Source organism: Dromiciops gliroides, chromosome 4 (genome assembly GCF_019393635.1).
Source record: "Dromiciops gliroides isolate mDroGli1 chromosome 4, mDroGli1.pri, whole genome shotgun sequence".
In the NCBI taxonomy this organism is placed as follows: domain Eukaryota; kingdom Metazoa; phylum Chordata; class Mammalia; order Microbiotheria; family Microbiotheriidae; genus Dromiciops; species Dromiciops gliroides.
The window spans coordinates 196,688,699-196,708,891 of record NC_057864.1 but is presented as its reverse complement, the minus strand read 5'-3'; the positions used below and the strand labels follow the sequence as shown (position 1 = coordinate 196,708,891).

Genomic DNA, 20,193 nt, shown 5'->3' with positions numbered 1-20,193 from the left:
ACTGAGTATAATTCTTGGGGGGGGGGGATGGATATTCAGTGAAATAGAGGACTTCCAAGCATTTCTGATGAAGAAGTCCAGAGTTGGTAGAAAATTTGACATTCAAACACAAGAAGACTCAAGAGAAGCATGAAAAAAATAAATAGGAAAGAGTAATCATAAGGGACTTAATGGAATTAAAATGTTTACATTTCTATATGGGATGATGATACATATCAACTCCTAAGAACTTTATCATTATTAAGGCAACTAGAAAAAGTCTGCATAGACATAGGGCATGGGTGTGAATTGATTATGTTGAGATCTCCAAAAAAAGGAATGTAGGGGTGAGAAAGAGGGATGCACTGAGAGAAAGGGGAAGGGAAAGGAAGAATGGATGGCATTTCCTTACATAAAAGAAGTGTGCAAAGATGAACTTTAATAGTAGAAAGAGGGGGGCGGCTAGGTGGCGCAGTGGATAAAGCACGGGCCCTGGATTCAGGAGTACCTGAGTTCAAATCCGACCTCAGACACTTGACACTTACCAGCTGTGTGACCCTGGGCAAGTCACTTAACCCCCATTGCCCTGCAAAAAAAAAATAGTAGAAGGAAAAAAGGGGGGCAATGCTTGAACCTCATTGGAGTTGGTTCAAAGAGGGAAGATCTCTCTATATATTCAGTTGTTTATAGAAATCACAATAGGGAGATAGGAAGGGAAGGGGATAAGAGCTATGGTAGGGTGAATTATAAAGGAGAGGGAAGATGGGGGAGGGAGTGGTAGGAAGCAAGATAGGGCTTTTGAGGAAGGACGATAGAGTGAGTGAGAATGAGTGAGGGGGAGAGTGAGAGCGAGTGAGAGAGAGAGAGAGAGAGAGAGAGAGAGAGAGAGAGAGAGAAACAGGATGGAGGGAAGTGTAGTTAGTGATCATAGCTATGAATGTGAATGGGGTGAACTAACCCATAGAATATAAGTGGATATCAGAATGGGTTGGAAACTAAAATCCAAAAATATGTTGTGTATAAGAGACATGCTTGGGACAGAAAAATACAGAGTTCAAATGAAGGGTTGGAGCAGAGTCTATTATGTTACAGCTGAATGAATAGGGCAGGGATGGCAAACACTATCTCAGAAAAAGCAAAAACAAAACAGACCTAATTGAAAGTGATAATCAGGGAAACTACATTTTGCCAAAAGGTCCCTTAGACAATGAAATAATATCAAAAATTTTTACACCAAGTTTCTCTGATAAAGGCATCATTTCTCAAATTTATAGAGAACAGAGTCAAATTTATAAGCAAATAAGTCATTCTATTGACAAATGGTCAAAGGATATGAACAAGCAGTTTTTAAAGAAATCAAAGCTAGCTAGTCATATGAAAAAGTGTTCTAAGTGTTACTGATTAGAGAAAGGCAAATTAAGACAACTCTTATGTACTACCTCATATCCGTCAGAAATGACAAATGATAGAGGAGTTGAGGGAAACTAGGCATATGATGGTGAACTGGTCCAAACGTTCTGGAGAACAATCTGGAATTATATTCAAAGGGCTATAAACCTGTGTATACCCTTTGACCCAGCAATACTATACTGGGTCTGTATGCCAAGGAGAGAAAAGGAAAAGGAAAAAGACATATGCACAAAACCATTTATTTATAGCAGCTCTTTTTGTGGTGACAAAGAATGGGAATTTGAAGGGATGCTCATCAATTGGGGAATGACTGAACAAATTGTAGAATAGAACTGTGATGGAATACACATTTTGTGCTACAAAAAATGACAAGGGGGGGTGGTTTCAGGGGGAAAAAACCCACCAACAATATATATGAACTGAAAAGTGAAGCAAAGTGAAGTGAAAAGAACTGGAAGAACATTGAGCACAGTAAAAGCAATGTTGTAATGGTGATCAACAGTGAAAGACTTGGCTATTCTGATCAATACAATTATCTAAAACAATTTCTTTTTTTCTTTTCTTTCTTTTTTTTTTCTTTCTTTCTTTCTTTTTTTTTGCAGTTAGACTAGTTTATTTAGGGGCTGAGGAAGGGAAGGGGAAGGGAAGGAAAACCATGAAAGAAGTCCTTGGACTTCTCATGGGGAGAAAGGCATGGCACAGAGAGAGTGGCTCTGAGATACCAATTTCCAATCTAAAACAATTTCTTTCTTTTTTTTTTTTTTTGCGGGTCAATGGGGGTTAAGTGACTTGCCCAGGGTCACACAGCTAGTAAGTGTCAAGTGTCTAAGGCCGGATTTGAACTCAGGTACTCCCGAATCCAGGGTCGGTGCTTTATCCACTGCGCCACCTAGCTGCCCCAATCTAAAACAATTTCAAAGGACTCATGATGGAAAAATGCTTTCCACCTCCAGAGAGAGAAGTGATAAACTCTCAGTGAAAATTGAACAATAATTTTCTCACTTTTATTTTGCTTTTTGCTTTTTACAATGTGACTAAAATGGAAATATGTTTTACATGAAAAATTATGTGGGGGGGCTACTCACTGGGTATATATAAGGGATATTAGGGAGATATTAAATGTAACTAGAGTTTGATATTGGGGAATACATACAGGAAATGGGGCTCAAGTTGATAGCTTTCGAACTCTTACCACTCAGAAGTACACCTAGAATGAGCTACATCTCCTCAGCATTCTAGGGGTGCCCCCGAAGGTTTGGGGTGGTTCTTTTTTTTTTTTTTTTTAGTGAGGCAATTGGGGTTAAGTGACTTGCCCAGGGTCACACAGCTAGTAAGTGTTAAGTGTCTGAGGCTGGATTTGAACTCAGGTATTCCTGACTCCAGGGCCGGTGCTCTATCCACTGCGCCACCTAGCTGCCCCCATGGGGTTCTTCTAATGCTATTAGCTCAAATTAAGTCAAACAGACCTCTTCTCACCAGGCATGGCTGCCAGCAAACTTTGGTACCTGGACCTCTGATAACTCATTCTTCCAACCTTCTAAAACTTATTATACAGGATTCCTTCACAAAGGAAATGCTGTAACTGTATTTAATGATCCTCTGAAAAATCAACACAAGCAAGGCATAAAAGAGGGTGATGTATGCCAAAAGTTTTCACTACTGTCAATGGAGAATGAAAATACAAAAGAGGTTCCCTATAGATGTTGACATTTAGTTAACTGTTTTGAGCTCCAGAATACTATAGAGCATCTTTGATGAGACCCAAATGATGACATTGGCCTAACAATTCACACAGTAAAAACTAGATTCAATTAAGATGCCTGTTATCAAGACTATGAGATGCAGATATATGTTCAAGCAGGAATCCAATTCAGCAGGTCTAGGGCTCATTAAAAAGATTTGGGAATAATTTGCAAAGAGATGACAACTAAACCCATGGGAACTGATGAGCTAACCAAAGGACAGGGTATAGAGGAAGAAGAGGGACTAGGAAAGAGCAATGAGAGATATTTATGCTAAAGGAGCTGTGGATGGATGATGTCGTCATCCTCCTTCTCTCAGAATCTCAATGATTTGGAGTTCAAAGAAGCCTGGTTAAATACAAACCCTTCCTTTGCTACTACAGTTTTTTCATCATGAATAATTGGGATCCCTAGTAGGTAGCAGATCATATGGTGGTTAAGAGTATTGGACATGGGGGCAGCTAGGTGGCGCAGTGGATAGAGCACCGGCCCTGGATTCAGGAGGACCTGAGTTCAAATCCGGCCTCAGACACTTAACACTTACTAGCTGTGTGACCTTAGGCAAGTCACTTAACCCCAATTGCCTCACTAAAAAAAAAAAAAAAAGAGTATTGGACATGGGGCGGCTAGGTGGCGCAGTGGATAGAGCACCGGCCCTGGAGTCAGGAGTACCTGAGTTCAAATCCGGCCTCAGACACTTAACACTTACTAGCTGTGTGACCTTAGGCAAGTCACTTAACCCCAATTGCCTCACTAAAAAAAAAAAAAAAAGAGTATTGGACATGGGGCGGCTAGGTGGCGCAGTGGATAGAGCACCGGCCCTGGAGTCAGGAGTACCTGAGTTCAAATCCGGCCTCAGCCACTTAACACTTACTAGCTGTGTGACCCTGGGCAAGTCACTTAACCCCAATTGCCTCACAAAAACAAACAAACAAACAAAAAAAAGAGTATTGGACTTGAATTACTAGATATAAAGTAATTATAGTTGGTTCCATAAGATAATATAAGCCATGGACAAGGTAAAAACCCATAAATTAACAGTGGAGAACTTTGAATACTTAGAATTCCTACTCTGGAAAAGGATTAGAAAATCAACGTGCACTAGTTCTATCTCCTTGGTAAGAGACTTTCATATTATTCCCCAATGAGAAGTCAACGGAGGTGACCTGTAGCCCAGCCTTGTGGATTTGTGCATCGGGAACAGAGGAAGATCCAGAGATTGAGTGAACAAGGAAACAAGTACAGCATTTCTCTGACTACTTCCACAGCTTGCATTTATACTTGTAGGTTGGATCTACAAGTATAAAGTTGGAGTGGCTGCTATTTCAGGTTCTGGAAGTAATCCTAGGAGGTGGAACTCTTAATACCATTCATGACGGAGAAGGAAAAGGAACAAGCATTTAATAAGTGCCTAATAAGGGGCTTCTCTGTTTTGGACCCATACTTGAAGATAAGGTTTAATCCCGAAGTTCGGCATTTCTCCAAGTATTCCTGCACTATATAAGGAATCCAAGCAGAGGCTCTTCCTACCAGCATGCCCTGGGTAATATCTCAATAACTATCATTTCATCAATATGGGTATTCCCTCCACAAGTCTAGATTGTAACCTATCTATGCTTTCTCATCCTATTTAATTCTAGTCCATATCCTCTCATAAATTTTCCCTAAAGAATCTACTCAATATCCTGTAGGTCATTTAACATTCCATGGGTCCTGGTCCATTACGTGGATGGTCCATTTGTTATCTTTTATTCCACCTATCAGGTGATATATTTTATGTCTTTTCTTTCATGCAACACATCATTGGTAATAAGCTAAAGCCTTCTTACAGCTACCTTATAGCTCTCCCTTGCCCTTTGGAACATCCAGATTTTGATTCTTTAGAAATTAGAGTAATCTCATCAATTCTCACTGTTATCTTTCTCTATGTAGATCAATCTTAGATCTTTTTATCCGGATCTAAGCCCTCTCTCCTGACTTCAAGTCTCACAACTGTCTATTAGACATTTCAAAAAAGATGTCCCCCAGGACCTCAAACTCAACTTGCCTAAAATTGAATGTATTATCCTTCCCCTGAAACTCTTCCTTCCTTTGAATTTCCCTATTACTATCAAGGGCACCACCATCTTCCTAGTCACCCAGTCTCACTACCTAGATATTATCTTCAACTCTTTACTCTCTCACCACTACCTTCCATATCCAATCTGTTGCAAATCCTTTCAATTTTACCTTTTCCACATATTTTATATGTCTCCTGACACAATCATCCTGTAGCAAGAGGGGATGCTATAGGATAATGGGATTTGGGTAATAGCGGAGAAGAACTGAGACAAGGGGGATAGGGTGTGTGGCATGGGAGTCTCACCCTAGAGGAGAGAGAAAATCCTGAGAGGAGTATTTCTTTGAGCTTCATTCCTGCAGTGGGAAAGGTAGACCTTGTGGTAGGTTCAATCTGGAAAAAGTTTGTGCATTTGGAGGTTGCCTTCTCTGAGAGAGCCCTATGCATCCATGGGTAGCATGCTACCCCAGATGAAAGGATATGTGAGTTCCTGAGGATGCAGAGCCAGAAATGTGATGGCAAGATCTCTGGGATGGAAACTGTTCATAGTGAGAAAAGGATGTTGTGATGGCAGAGGAAAGGCAGTGAGCTCTCTAACTCATGACATGATTGCTCCAAAAAACATCCAAATGGGGGCAGCTAGGTGGTGCAGTGGATAAAGCACCAGCCCTGGATTCAGGAGGACCTGGGTTCAAATCTGGCTTCAGACACTTGACACTTACTAGCTGTGTGACCATGGGCAAGTCACTTAACCTTCATTGCCCAGAAAAAAAAAAAAGAAAAGAAAAAGACAAAAAACATCCAAATAATGCCATAGGACAATGCCTGGAGCAGCAAAACCCACAGAAGAATGTGCTGAAATCATCTTCTAACCAAGAACGGCTTGGAAGATCAGAAGGAGGGAGCTGCTGTGCTGAGATAGGAGTGGAGCCCAACCCCACAGTCACCCTGACACAGATCCAGTCCCAGGAAGGCCTCACCAGAGAAGGAGACTCCCAGAGCCTCTGAATCAGCTGAAGCACCAGTGTTGTCTGGAACTAAGCTCACAGTCTGGTGAGAGGGCTGAGCCCTTGGCAGGGGGGGAGGCTACAGGGGTCTATGCTGGTGCTGAGGCAGAACTTGGGTTTTTCACCCCTGCTGGGAACCAGGAGGTAGGCTTGAGTAGCAGTGACCCAGGTGGGGGAGGGGCACAGGCTTATCAGAGCTGACAATCACAACACACAAAGCTGGTTGATTAGCAAGTTGGCATGGGTTCATCTATGGACCAGGGAACAGGTCAGGTGAGTGAAGAACCTGATCCTCCTTAAATCATACCACCTGGGACTTCTGAAGCTTGGGATACTGCAGCCTGGAAACAGTGCCCCACTTTAAGGAGCTAAAAGTCAAGTAAAAGAAAGGCAAGATGAGCAGACAGAGAAAGGTGAGGACCATAGAAAGTTTTTTCAGTGACAAGGAAGATCGAGGTATACCCTCAGAGGAAGATGTCAATGTCAGGGCCTCTATACTAAAGCTTCCAAGAAAAATATGAATTGGTCTCAGGCCACAGATGCACTCAAAAAGGACTTTGATGATAAAGTTGGAGAGGTAGAGGAAAAAATGGAAAGAGAAATGAGGGTGATGCAGGAAAGACATGAGAAAAAAGTCAACAGCTTGAAAAGTCAAATTGGCCAAATGGAAAAGGAGGTACAAAAGCTCTCTGATGAAAATAATTGCCTAAGAATTAGGACTGAACAAATGGAAACTAGTGACTTTATGAGAAACCAAGACACAATAAAGCAAATCCAAATGAATAAAAAAATAGAGGGCAATGTGAAATATCTTCTGGGGAAAACTGCTGACCTGGAAAATAGGTCCAGGAGAGATAATTTGAAAATTATTGGTCTACCTGAAAACCATGATCAAGGAAAAGGATGTTGTGCAAAGCCTTGTGATTTAGGAAACACAGTAAGTCCTACTATACAGCCCAACCTTTTTAAAAATGTAAATTCATTTATAAATTTATATTTTTAAAAGTAAGGTGGGGGGCAGCTAGGTGGCTCAGTGAATAAAGCACCGGCCCTGGATTCAGAAGGACCTGAGTTCAAATTCAGCCTCAGACACTTGACACTAGCTGTGTGACCCCTGGGCAAGTCACTTAACCCTCATTGCCCTGCCCCCCCCCAAAAAAAAGTAAGGCACAAAAAAAAGGGGGGAGATTGAATTAAGATATGTAAAATCAGTAATAGAACATGTCTAGAAGAGGGAGCACAAACCTGGTCCTTTATAAGCTATCACCCCATGAAGGCCACAGAGAGAATAAAGAAGGAATAAGTAAGAATATAGTCCATGATTCAGAAAAGAAAATTCAAATACACTGTGAGGGAAGAAAAATAATGAAGATAAAGGAGAGAGGGCCAGGTGAAGATGATGGAATAGTAGGAAGAAGTATAGCCTAGCTCCACCAACACAATCCCTTCACAAAGATCTAGAAAATGTGTCAAACCAAGTCCTGAATGAGAAGACCAAGAAAAAAAAAACCATAGCAAGTCATTTTTCTAGCTCAGGTCAGCACAGGGAGATAGACAAGAGAAGTCTATTGAAACTGGGTCTTTGGTCAGGAAGCGGTTTCAGTGGCTCCCCAAACTAGTGCAGGATATGGGAATGGGTGCCACCTGGCAGTTCTTTCATGAATTACCCAGTTCTGGGTCATAAGTCCAGGATAGATTAATGAGGGGGCTTGTGCTTCAGGGTAGCAGAGAGGAGTGGTAATAGGCCCTAGGCTCTGGACAGAACAAGCTTCAAGTTTAGAAGCAGACAGCAGCTGTGTGCCTCTGACTCCACGAACAGAGCAGGGGCTTAGTTCTAGCCTTCAGCCCAGTTTGAAAGTTGTATTGGAATAACCAGGGTAGGAATCCCAAACCAAAGTGGAGCCTGCCATTCTGTAACCAAACCAGAAGAGCTTTTCTGATGACTATTAGTGACTGGGTCTAATGGCAGTCCACTGTAACTTACACCTAGGAAGCCTACAGGCTTGTTGCTCAGGTTCAAACCTGGGTCAAGAACTTAAAGAGTTCAGACCAGGAGGGCAGTGACCAGACTTTAGCCTTGATTACACTACTTTGGGAGCACTGAAAGCTTGCAGCTCTCCAGCCTGAGCTGGTCCTTAAATCTCGGAATAATACAATGCTTAACACCCCTAAGAAAGCAGCAAAAAGTCACAACAGGACAAAAGCTCAGCTCAGACAGCCTTCACACACACACACCCAAGAAGTTTACAGAATCCACTTCAAATTCAGGAAGTAGATTAGAATAATATGAGAGAGAGAGAGAGAGAGAAGGGAATCTTACCATAAAGAGCTAATATGGTAACAAGGAAGCTCAAGATACAAACCTAGAAGAAGAGAATAACTCTAAAACATATACAAACAAAACCTCAAAGGAAAAGCATAGCTTGGGCATAAGTCCAACCAGAATTCATGGAAGAGATTCAAGTCAAAGTTTTCAAATAGGGTTAAAATTATTTTTAAAACCAAATAAGGGGGGCAGCTAGGTGGCACAGTGGATAAAGCACCAACCCTGGATTCAGGAGGACCTGACTTCAAATCTGGCCTCAGACACTGGACACTTACTAGCTGTGTGACTCTGGGCAAGTCACTTAACCCTCATTGCCCCACCAAAAAAACAAAACACAAAAAACAAATGAGGAAAACATGGGAAAAGAAAAGGGAGCTTTGGAAGAAAGAGATAGAAAAAGAATGAACAGTTTGGAACAAGAGGTACAAAACCTTAACTAAAGGGGGAAAAAATCCCAGAAAATCAGAATTGATCAAATAGAAGCTAATGACTCCATGAGACAAGAAGAAACACTAAAAGTCAAAAGACTGAAAAAATAGAAGAAAATGTAGGTTATCTCATAGAAAAACTACTGACCTGGAAAACAGATAAAGGAGAGATAATTTAAGAACCATTCAACCATTTAAAAACTGTAACCTCATCTCACCTCCCACCAAAATAGCTTAGATATAATATTTAAAGAAGTCATACAAGAAACCTAACCAGATCTCTTAAAACCAGAGGACAAAGTAGAAATAGAAAAAAAATCCACTAGTCACCTCCTGAAAGAAATCCCAAAATGAAAACTCCCCCAAACATTAAAGCCAAAATCCAGTTTCTAGGTAAAGGAAAAGATACTACAAATAGCTAGAAGGAGCTACAGCCAGGGTCATACAAGACTTAGTAGGCATATCATCTTTAAGGTCTTTGAGCCTTTTCTGATGAGTGTAAAATTCATTTACTGTCCTGCTCCTCCCCCATCTCTTCCCCCACTCCATAAGCCTTTTCCTGTTTCTTTCATGTAGGATTTTACCTCTGCCCTTCCCCCTTTCCCCTCCCCCCGTGCATTCCCCTCACCCCTCAATTTAACCTTAAAGATGTCATCATGGGCAGTGCCCCACTATAAGGAGCTAAAAAGCAAATAAAAGAAAGGCAAGATGAACAGAGAAAGGTGAGGACCATAAGAAAGTTTCTTCAGTAACAAGGAAGACAGAGGTGCACCCTCAGAGGAAGATGGTCAACATCAAGACTTCTATAGCTAAAGATTCCAAGAAAAATATTAATTGGTCTCAGGCCATAGAGGCACTCAAAAAGGACTTTGAAGATAAAGTTAGAGAGGTAGAGGAAAAAATGGAAAGAGAAATGAGGGTTATTCAGGAAAGACATGAGAAAAAAGTCAACAGCTTGTAAAGTCAAATGGAAAAGTTCTCTGATGAAAATAATTGCCTAATAATTAGGACTGAACAAATGGAAGCCAGTGACTTTATGAGAAACACAATAAAGCAAATCCAAATGAATAAAAAATAGAGAGCAATGTGAAATATCTTCTGGGAAAAACTGCTGACCTGGAAAATAGGTCCAGGAGAGATCATTTGAAAATTATTGGTCTACCTGAAAACCATGATCAAGGAAAGAGCTTAGACATCATCTTCCACAATATTCTCAGGGAAAATTGCCCTGAAATTCTAGAAGCAGAAGCTAAAATAGAAATTGATAGAATCCAACAATCACCTCCAGAAAGAGATCCCAAAAGGAAAACTCCTAGGAATACTATAGCCAAATTCCAGAGCTCTCAGATCAAGGAGAAAATATTGCAAGGTGCCAAAAAGAAAGAATTCAAGTACTGTGGAGCCCCAGTCAGGATAGCACAAGATCTAGCAGCTTCTACATTAAAAGACCAGAGGGCATGGAATATGATATTCCAGAGGGCAAAGGAATTGGGATTATAACCAAGAATAACCTACCCAGCAAAACTCAGAATAATCTTTCAGAGGAAAAAATGGGACTTTAATGAAAAAATAGGACTTTCAAGTATTCATGATGAAAAGACCTGAACTGAATGGCAAATTTGACTTTCAAATACCAGACCCTAGAGAACTATAAAAAACTGGAGTTGGGGGGACATACCTGGGGTCATGCAGTGGGTGACTGTCTTGTGTTTGAGGCCAAGTTTTGGTTGGGATTCCCCTGGGTCCAGGGGTGATGCTTTGTCCACTGTGTCACCTAGCTGCCCCATGATGACATCCTTAGGGTTAAATTGAGGGGTGAGGGGAATGCACTGGGGGAGGGGGAAGGGCAGAGGTGAAATCCTACATGAAAGAAATAGGAAAAGGCTTATGGAGTGGGGGAAGAGATGGGAGAGGAGCAGGACAGTAAATGAATTTTACACTCATCAAAAAAGGCTCAAAGACCTTAAACTCATCAGAGTTGGCTCTAGGAGGGACTAACGCACACATCCAACGGGGTGGAGTAATCTATTTAATCTGGGCAGTAAATGAGCCTAACACTCATCAAAATTGGCTCAAAGACCTCAATCTCATTAGACTTGGTTCAAGGAGGGAATAATGTACACACTCAATTGGGTGGAGTAATCTCTCTAACCCTGCAGGAAAATAGGAGGGGAAGGGGATAAAGAGAGAGGGGCAAAAGAAGGAAGGGCAGAGTGGGGGAGGGGACAGACAGAAGCAAATCCCTTTTGAAGAGTGATAGGATGAAAGAAGATGGATAATAGAATAAATATCATGGGGAAGGGAAACAGTTAACAATAGTAATCATGAAAAAGAGGAAAGGGGGAAAAATTGTACAAAAAATATTTATAGCAACTCTTGGTGAAGGCTAAGATTTGAGATTAAAGGGAATTTCCATCAATTGAGGAATGATGGAAGAAGCTGTGCTGTATGATTGTGATGGAATGGTCTTGTGCTATAGGAAATGACAGACAGGATGATCCCAGAAAAACCTGGAAAGACTAATGAACATTGATGTATAGTGAAGTGAGCAGAGCTGGGAGGACATTGTGCATAGTGACAACAGTATTGTTCAGTGAGCAATTGTGAATGACTTAACTACTCTCAGCAATGCAATGATCCAAGATAATCCCAAGGATCTAATGAGGCAGCTTACTATCCATCCCCATAGAAAGAACTGATAAAAAGAACACTTGTGGACTGTACATATATTACCTGGTTGCGATCTTGTGGAGGGGGGAGGGAAGGGAGGGAGGGAGGGAGAAAAATTTGGAACTCTAAATCTTATGAAAATGAATGTTGAAAACTACCCTTAACTGGAAAAAATAAAATAAATGTTGCTTAAAAAAAAAAAGATGTCATCATGGGGCAGCTAGATGACACAGCGGACAAAGCATCTACCCTGGACTCAGGGGGATCCCAGCCAAAACCAGGCCTCAGACACAAGACAGTCACCCACTGTATGTCCCCCAACTCCAATTTTTTATGGTTCTCTAGGGTCTTGTGTGTGTGTGTGTGTGTGTGTGTGTGTATGTGAACGGCCCTGTTTCCTGTTGGAGAGGAGGCTTCTGGGACACACAACTCCAAGCTAATTGGCTGGTAGCTTTGATTGACAGTACCCATGAACAAACATCACTTCCTGATGACAAAGCCACATGGCTATGTCCTCAGGCCAGAGCTCACAAAATGTTCCTCCCAGCAGGGGGCATTATTCCAACTCTCACCGGGAGTAAATATGGATCTGGAAATAAAGTAAAATTGAATTTTTTTTTTTTAAAGAAGAGAAAGGGAAGGAAAAATTCTTGTTGAAGGGTTCAGTAAAAGAAACTTACTGAAAATAAAATGTGGAGGAGAGAAAGGGAGAGAAAAAAATCTGAATTGCCTACTTAACTGAGTAGGAAAACAGAAGGGACAAAAGAGAAGGAGAAAGAGATTAGCAAATAAATAAAATATTGGTAGAGAAATTAACAGTAATTTCAAAGAACTCGAGATTGAGGAGGGGAGGAGAGAGTCTGATAAAACAGCAACAAAGTAGTGTAAACAAAATTGATCTTAGGGACAAAGCACTGACTCATAAAAAAGTATTTTAAAAGTATAGCATCTTTTCCTGGTTACTCCCTCAATTTAGTAATCAGATTCTTAGGTTGAGTACCCAAAGGTTAGCTGTTACCTTGAGCTACCCATGGGCTCCCAGCAACATATTTACCTTTAAAATATACCATTGGACAAAGTTACATCTTAGCAAAGGCATTTACTAAGATAACCTAAAAAGGACAATAGTTATAAAATATCACCCCCACACACACCAAACATGCAGCACATTCTCTGACAGTCACAGGATCCATGAACTGCATATAAATGTGGTTTTTTTTAAGTCCAATAAGTTTATTTTTGAAAATGTACACAAAAATGTTGAACCATTTCATGCATCTTCAGCAGCTGGAGCATCTCCACCCTTGGTGTTCCTAGTATATATCACTTGTGCTCTGTGTTTGGAAACCAGCTTAATCAGACCTTTACTAAGCAGTTCTTGGAGGGCTGCCCAGGCTAGAGAACCCTGAATCTTCAGTCTTTCTGAGACCACTGCAGGGGTAATAAGTTTATAGTTGGGGACCTCCTTGCAGAGTACGTTGCTTTGTCAAACAGAACCAGATTGTTGAGCTTTCGCACTTTCCCCTTGGACCACTTCTTCTTCTTAGCTTTGCCCCCAGACTTGTTCACGGGGTTCTTGTCCTTCTTGGCCGACTTGCCGGCATCTTTCTTCTTCTTATCGTCCTTGGGCGGCATGGTGAGGCTCCAGGAACTCCTGCTACTGCCGCCTCCAAAGTAAGATGTTGAACAGAAAGGAAGTGAGTACAATGGTGGGGGGGGGGTACTATGGTTTTAGCTGTATGGCTGGATCACACAAGGAAATCTGACCTTCTTTTTCCCCATTACATGAGGGGAGCTATGTGTGCCTGGGCATATTCCAGGCACACTACCATAACATTAGCCAGTTCTGTCCTCTACAGTCCTGGGGACTTTCTTATCAATAGTTTCCCAGAGTATGTATACACCTGGCCTCTCTCCTGCGTGCCTTGTTTACCCCTCCCTTATAAAAGGAGCCCCCTTAGTATGGGATAGTACGGTTCTATGCTGGCCATCACGGACCTCTGTTACTCAAGTATGAGTTGTTTATAATAAATCTTTCTTTATTATTTATAATACTGGCTGTTCTGACATTGTTCTTCAGTATCTTTTTTGTCTCGGCTTATGGAGGAACTTACTCCCCCAACCCTTTCCTGGGATCCAACAAATGGTAGTAAGGTATACCTGTAGGGAATACACATGGCCAAGCCTACTCATTAATACTAAATAGCCTGGGGGGAGTTAGGTGGCGCAATGGATAAGGCACTAGCCTTGGATTCAGGGGGACCTGAGTTCAAACCCAGCCTCAGACACTTACTAGCTGTGTGACCCTGGGCATGTCACTTAAACCCCATTGCCCTGCAAAAAAAAAAAAATACTAAGTAGCCTGAGAGTCCTTTCTATCCCACAGAATCCTCATAAATCTTCTCAGTCTGGATGTAGCATCTTTGATAAGTGGACTGCTCAGCTCAGCACTCAGAATCTATTCCTCTTCACAACACAACTCTAAATTGTTGGGAATGCTAAGTCCACAGACACCTTCTTTCTCTACTACCAGAGGTCCCATTCCTGGAAGCTTTTCTCTCCCACAAATAGCTGCCTATCAGAATCCATTTGGAGTGTGTCTCTCCTCCATACTGGATTGAGTATTTCCTATTAGTAAGGTAGTCTTACCTGAAAGCAACATGGCTGATGGATAAAGGTAGGGGAAAAAAACCATAATTGTCTCAAACCCCCAAATTTGTCCAGGGTTTAGCTACTTAAAGTCCTGAAAAGGTATGTATAGTTTTTACTCTTCAGTGAGGGGTGTGGAAAATGGGCCCCCTTAATTTGCTTCAGAAGAGAACAATGGGGAGCAGAGTTGCCCAGCTGCCTTAGAGAGAAGCTTTGTCCTGCTTCTACTTACCAAACCTTCAACCACCATACTGTTAGTTCATGTCAGTCCAGGGGGATGCAGAACAACTTGGTGTTGTGTAAGGGAGAGACTGATCAATGAAGGTACAGTCCTTGGAGTATGCACAATGTTTTCTGCCTGGTATCAATGCACAAGGGAGTCTTGGTGAGCTTGCTTCCAGAAGTGCAGGATGGAGAAATTACCTTTTTTCTCACTACTTCAGAAAGACACATAGGTATTCTCTGATTGTTTTCTGTTTACTTACTGCATGGCAGTGGAAAGCCTTTTAACTGGTTAAGGGAAATGAGGATGCCAACAAAAGACAAAAACAGATAAAAATTATCCCTGGCAGCTTTTGAGTGAGGTAGGAGAAAGGCTGCAAATCTTGGTGGGGGGAAGAGGGGGAGGTTTTGCACGGGGAGAGACCCTCCCCAACTTAGTTACTGCGTGCCTGCAAACATATTTCTCAAGTCTCTGTTGTGGTTCTTCTTTCCTGATCTTAGGTGTATGAATATCCAGGATGAAATGAACCAGATTATGGCTTTGTGAACTTCAAAATGTGGGAAGAGCCCCCAGTAGTCCAGAAAATAGAGTCTAGAACAGAGCCTACCAGTAGCCACAGCTGCCAAATGGGTAAGGAGACAACACAGTCCTGAGGATTGACCTGCATGATCCAGGTCAGCAGTGGATCAACCTGGCAGGTAAGGCACCATGTTCTTTTTTTTTTTGTTTTGTGCAGGGCAATGAGAGTTAAGTGACTTGCCCAGGGTCACACAGCTAGTAAATGTCAAGTGTCTGAGGCTGGATTTGAACTCAGGTCCTCCTGAATCCAGGGCCTGTTCTTTATCCACTGTGCCACCTAGCTGCCCCAAGGCACCATGTTCTTCAAGCAAGATAGCAACTCATATATCAGTTAGGCCACACCCAGAAGCGAACTTGTGGCAGATATTTGGTACTCTAATTGCCACTTCAAGTTTGAGTCCATTCTCCCCTGGGACAGAGGCAAAAAGGGGAGAATGTACACCCATTCAGGGGTATAGTTTTGTACTTCAGGTCTTGCTCACACATTCTTAGCATGTATCTTTTTGTAAAAACTAATTGATCAAACTGTGATAGACTGAATTCTTCTCACCAATACAATGGTACAAGAAAGTTCCACGGGACTCATGATGGAAAAGGCTCTCCAAATCCAGAAAAAAAAAAAAGAACTGTGGAATATGGATGCTGATTGAATCATACTGTTTATTTTGGTTTTGGTGCTGTTGTTCTTCTATTTTGAGGTTTTTCCTTATTGCTCTGATTCTTCTCTTATAGCATGACTGATGCAGAAATATGTTTAATGTTGTTATGTATATGTATGTGTATATATATATATATGTATGTATATATATATATATACACACATACACACACACACACACATATATATAAAACCTATATCGTATTGCCTGCTGTCTAGGGGAGGGGGGGAGGGAGGGAGAAAAATTTGAAATTGGGAATCTTATATAAACAAATACTGAAAACTATCTCTACATGTAACTGGAAAACAATAAAATGCTTTTATTTTTAAAAAAGGGAAAAAGAAAAAAACGAATTGATCAGGGGGCAGCTAAGTGGCACAGTGGTTAAAGCACCAACCTTGGATTGAGGGGGACCTGAGTTCAAATCTGACCTCAGACACTTGACACTAGCTGTGTGACCCTGGACAAGTCACTTAACCCTCATTGCCCTACAAAAACAAAACAATATACTTTAATAAATGTTTAATGCCCCCAAACTGGTGCTAAAGCTTCTCATTTTTAAGTAATAACTATATCAGAAACCCCAGCTAATTTTGCCTACACTTGGGACAGAAATAGAGCGACTACATATAGTTTTATTCGCCACATAGCTCCCACCCCCAACTGAGCAAGCTTTCTGACATCTTCACTTCACATTAGATACTTTTGTTCTTCCTTTTCTCCTTAGGGAGAAGAGTAGCTGAGCTTTCAGTCACAGTCTCATGGCTTTCCAAAATAAACACTGGTGAATCCCTGGTTATGACAATATCAAAGAGTGATAAACAGGGAAATTATAAAATGCTTAAAGGAACCATGAATAATGAAACAATATCAGTACTAATCATATATATGCACTAGATGGCATGTCATCTAAATTAATACAGGAAAAGTCAACTGAATCATAAAAAGACATAGTATCATAATAATTTCAGGAGATATTAATGTTCTCCCAGATCTGGAAAACCTATAACAGAATGATAAGCTTAAAAGACCATATAGAATGGAATAAACTGCAGGATTTCTTAGAACTGAAGGACTTATGAATGGGAACATTAAAGACTTTTCATATTTCTCAGCATCAATCAAAAAGAGATGTAGGACACAGAGAAATTATCAAATCAATGTTTAAAAAAATTAGTCTACATCTGTATACAGGTCTTCACATTTCCCTAGTTTCTACCTGGACTAGGGCACTTCAGGCACAGGAAATGCAGAGAGTAGGGAGTTGAATTGCTCAGGACACTGTCATTGTTATGGTGAGCAAGGACTTTAAAAAAAGACTACTTTATAGTAGCCACACTAGAGAGAGACAGAATGGAGGGTGCAGTATGTTGGATAGAGTTCATGCTTCTTTTTAATAGATAGGTGAACTTCTTACTCTTTTCTACTCTTCCACTTGTCAGAGCTGGTAGCTTAGGAACTGCTAGTAAGGGTAGTGCCTCAGATGCTTGGATGGGAAACTACTCCACTTTATATTCAGCATGGACAGTGGGCTTATAAGACCCCTGGGCTGGGAGCTAGAGTAGATGTCAGTGATACTATTCCTTTCCTTTGAAGGGCACAAGAAGAGCTTCCTTCTCTCTCTCTCTCTCTCTCTCTCTCTCTCTCTCTCTCTCTCTCTCTCTTTTTGTGAGGCAATTGGGGTTAAGTGACTTGCCCAGGATCACACAGCTAATAAGTGTTAAGTATCCGAGGCTGGATTTGAACTCAGGTCCTCCTGACTCTGGGACCAGTACTCTATCCACTGCACCACCTAGCTGCCCCTAAAGAGCTTCCTTCTCTCTCTCTCTCTCTTTTTTTTTTTTGGCGGGGCAATGGGGGTTAAGTGACTTGCCCAGGGTCACACAGCTAGTAAGTGTCAAGTGTCTGAGGTTGGATTTGAACTTAGGTACTCCTCAATCCAGGGCCAGTGCTTTATCCACTGCGCCACCTAGCTGCCCCCAAGAGCTTCCTTCTCAAAAACATTTAGGTTCAAGAGATTCTAGGTGCTAAACTCTCCATATGTGGAAGTGAAGAGTTCAAACTCTAGAACTCTAAATCAATTGGTTCATTTGGTGAAAGTGAAGTTCTGAATTCACTACGGGAGATGACTGACCTTTTAACTGTACAGGGTGGGGCAGCCAGGTGGCACAGTGAATAAAGCACTGGCCCTGGATTCAAGAGGACCTGAGTTCAAATCTGACCTCAGATGCTAGACATTTACTAGCTGTGTGACCCTGGGCAAGTCACTTAACCCTCATTGCCCCATAAAAAAATTAATTCATTAATTCATTAATTAACTGTACAGGGTGTAGCTACATGGAATCTCAGTACTCGATTGAATGATCCTAATTTCATGAAGTACATGTATTAAAATTGATAATGTGTGCTTTTCCTTTGGGTAACCAAAATTGGGAAAGAAAATAATAATCTCATTGGGATGGATATAAAATACATCCCGGTCATAGTTCTATATCTAGTACAATAGATTACATAGAGCCTTCTGGTTCAGAGGAATATTCCTTTCATAAAAACATATTTTCTAATTCCAAAGAAAAGCTATCCACAGAGAAATAAAAACAGTTCACAGAAAGGTAAAGGCAGATAAAAGCTACTGTCAAAGAGATTTTAAAAAATAAAAACAAAAAGCAGTAGACAACAAGTTCCCTAATGTCTGAGAAGCTCCCTGCCAAAGCCCTAAACCTGTCTTTATATATTTCTTGTCCAAAGGGTTCACAGCTGAGTTCCAGATCAACCTGTTCGAAGGCAGGTTTAACTCAAATTGACCCAGGTCTACTCCACACTCTTAACTCACAACAGCGCGGCGCTGGCTGATGGTGTAGAAGCACAGGGATTAATTCAAGCCGCCCCAGTTCCACTAATGTTCTGACCCACAATAGTCCATCCCCATCCCTGACCCCACTAATAACCTGAGCAGCCAGGTCAAAAATGTCAGCCTCACCAAGCAACTCCCCCCACCACTTATTCTATAGCAAAGCTAGCCGCTCCCCCCCTTAAAATAGCAACAAAGGATGATTCCTGCTGCTGACTCATCCACCTGGCTAGGATCCAACAGCTTATGATAAAACAGCCAGTGAAAAAGGGGAATGGGAAGTGGTACCCTGTTTTATAGATGGCTGAGCAGACAATGGCATAGGACCCAGCCAACTGTGGGTAGGTCCTAGCAATGAGGTTTGTGGGCTTCAAGCACTGGGGATGGGGGTGGAGTTAGCTGTGGGTGAGCCTCAGCAAACCAGAGGGACCAGAAGGAGTATGAGCCTTACCCAGGATCAGAATAGCACAGGTCTTATCCAGCAAGATAGGTCAGACTCTACAGAGCAGACCTGAAGCTCTGAATTAACTTTATCTCTAAGTGGATTGATCTGGGACCCAGCTGTGGGCCCTCTAGAGGAGGAATATATAATGATGGGTTTCCTGTTTTTTAATCTCCTTTCTAGTAGCTTTTACCTGCCTTTATACCTTCCTATGGACTGCTTTTTTTTTTTTTTAAATCACCTCGTGCATTGATTTTGCCTGGGAGCTAGTATTACCTTCTTAGTAAATATCTTTTTTTTTTTTTTTTTTTTTTTTTTAGTGAGGCAATTGGGGTTAAGTGACTTGCCCAGGGTCACACAGCTAGTAAGTGTTAAGTGTCTGAGCTCGGATTTGAACTCAGGTACTCCTGACTCCAGGGCCAGTGCTCTATCCACTGCACCACCTAGCTGCCCCTATATCCTTTTGTTAAAAAAAAAAAAAGCTAATTGAGCAACTTATTAATTAGTATTGGAGAGACTTTAACTGGCTAATTGATATTGGGGAGCATACTAGATGGTGAATTGTGAATTATATTATTAGAAATTACAATCCTAGGGCAGCTAGGTAGTGCAGTGGATAGAGAACCGGCCCTGGATTCAGGAGAACTTGAGTTCAAATCTGACCTCAGACACTTAACACTTACTAGCTGTGTGACCCTGGACAAGTTACTTAACCCCAATTGCCTCACCAAAAAAAAGAAAAAGAAATTCTAATCCTTCAAGGTTATTCTAAGGACTACAAAGGAAGAAATGTGGAACCCTAGCCCGAAGATATGAATAGAAGTTGGGGACAGTAAGTTAGAGGGAGGGCTGCATATATATGCTGACTTCTGGCTCAGTAGCCAATTAGGGAATTCATCATCTTCCAATGACAAATCCCTGAGCCACACATGGCTGAAGTTACACATGAGCATACACCAAGCTCCCACATGGTGGTCAGTGTGATTCAAGTTGGGAAGGGTACCTGCTACATATTCAAAATCTATCCAGAATAGCAGCTAGGTGGCACAGTGGATAAAGCACCGACCCTGGATTCAGGAGGACCTGAGTTCAAATCTGACCTGACACTTGACACTTACTAGCTGTGTGACCCTGGGCAAATCAGTTAACCCTGTTCACCTCAGTTTTCT

General features: G+C 41.5%; 1 protein-coding gene and 1 pseudogene across 1 annotated transcript in view; both read right to left on the bottom strand.

The window, feature by feature from the left end:
* The window catches only part of ST6GALNAC2 (ST6 N-acetylgalactosaminide alpha-2,6-sialyltransferase 2), a 74,590-nt gene that overhangs the window by 18,062 nt on the left and 36,335 nt on the right, over positions 1-20,193 (bottom strand). The gene's annotated exons all lie outside the window — the stretch shown is intronic.
* LOC122726690 lies at positions 12,834-13,288 on the bottom strand (annotated as a pseudogene).